Source organism: Mus caroli, chromosome 6 (assembly GCF_900094665.2).
Source record: "Mus caroli chromosome 6, CAROLI_EIJ_v1.1, whole genome shotgun sequence".
Classification (NCBI taxonomy): domain Eukaryota; kingdom Metazoa; phylum Chordata; class Mammalia; order Rodentia; family Muridae; genus Mus; species Mus caroli.
The window spans coordinates 27,896,747-27,898,128 of record NC_034575.1 but is presented as its reverse complement, the minus strand read 5'-3'; the positions used below and the strand labels follow the sequence as shown (position 1 = coordinate 27,898,128).

The following is a 1,382-nucleotide window of genomic DNA, read 5'->3' as shown; positions in this document are numbered from 1 at the left end:
CCCTGTTATGTCCTCACATTCCCCTTTATCTTATGGTCAAGCTGTTCCCAGAAATGTTTTAACTACGGGGCATACCCAGGTTTGTTTTTCTTTATTCTCAGCCCCAGGCAGCCTCTAGGCTCACAAACAACCAGCAATTTCTGAGTACTTCATATGACTTACAGGTCTTGAAATTTCATCTTTCTTTCAGTCTCATAGTCCTGGGATTACAGGTGTTGGCCACCAAGCCACCATGCCCAGTTTATGGGTTACTGGAGTTTGAACCTAGAGCCTTTTGCATGCTAGAAAAGTCGTCTCCCAACTGAGTTAAATCCCCAGCCCACTACTCGCATTCCATACGAAGCTAATATCTTTGGTGTCCCTGTGCTTTTCCTTGGCTTTTCCTCCTGTCCCAAGCACATCTGTCTCCCCTTTTAGAGATTACTGTGAATAATCATGTCCTTTTCCTCAGCATCCACTAGCAGTTTTCAACTCCTCTTCTCAGTGTGCTGCTCAACAAAGGACCTTCTGACAGCACCCATAACCCTTACACACATTCTAGAAATGAAGGTGGCAGTGTGTGTGTGTGTGTGTGTGTGTAACATTTAGGAAAAAACCTTGGAAAAATATGGCCCCTATTAGTAGTAATTGTCTCTCAGCAGTGCTATTAGAGGTCATTGTAATTTTCCTACTTTTGCTTATTTGTGTTTTATTCAATAAACAGGTATTGATTTTGAAATGAGGAAATGTTATTTAAAAATAGATTACCATGTTGAAACATTGACTGGAAATAATCTCTTTCTTTAAAACCTACTAAAGGGCTCATTTCAGTAGCACAGACTGCAAAATTGGAGTGATACAAAAATTTGCATGGCCCTTGTGCAAAGATGAAATGCAAATTTGTGGACTATTCCATATTTTCAAGCATACTAAAATGATACAGATTAAATGAGTTTAAAGATAAACATTTAAAACGTGTAGGTCTGAAGAGATGGCTCTAGGATTAAGAGCGGGTACCGTTCTCTTCCGGAGAATCTGATTCAGTCCCCAGCATCTGCACTGACCTCTGTGAGCACTGCATTCATGTGAATACACTGCCCCCCCCACTCATACACAGAATTAAAAGTAAAAATAAATACTATAAAGGGAAACTTAGAAGATCAAAGGAATAGGAAATGAAACAAGAGTAAATGGATTTTAAAACGTGTTTATTAAGTGGCAGGAAGACAGAGATGTGGTATACAGTTAGCAGAGAAGACTACCCCAGTTTTTCCCAGGAGTGGAAGAGCTGCTCTACCTCAGGGAGCCTGGAAACCTCTGAATGAAAAATAATATTAATCCTAGGAGTCTTCATCTCACTCAGATTATAAATCAAGTAAGATAATAGGGTGAAGATATTTTCA

The 1,382-nt window shown here is 39.7% G+C and overlaps 1 non-coding gene across 1 annotated transcript; it reads left to right on the top strand.

Moving 5' to 3' along the window:
- The first annotated feature begins 797 nt into the window (after positions 1–797).
- LOC115031350 lies at positions 798–901 on the top strand. The gene has a single exon (XR_003836991.1). It is a non-coding gene; the product is annotated as a U6 spliceosomal RNA (small nuclear RNA).
- The last annotated feature ends 481 nt before the right edge of the window (positions 902–1,382 follow it).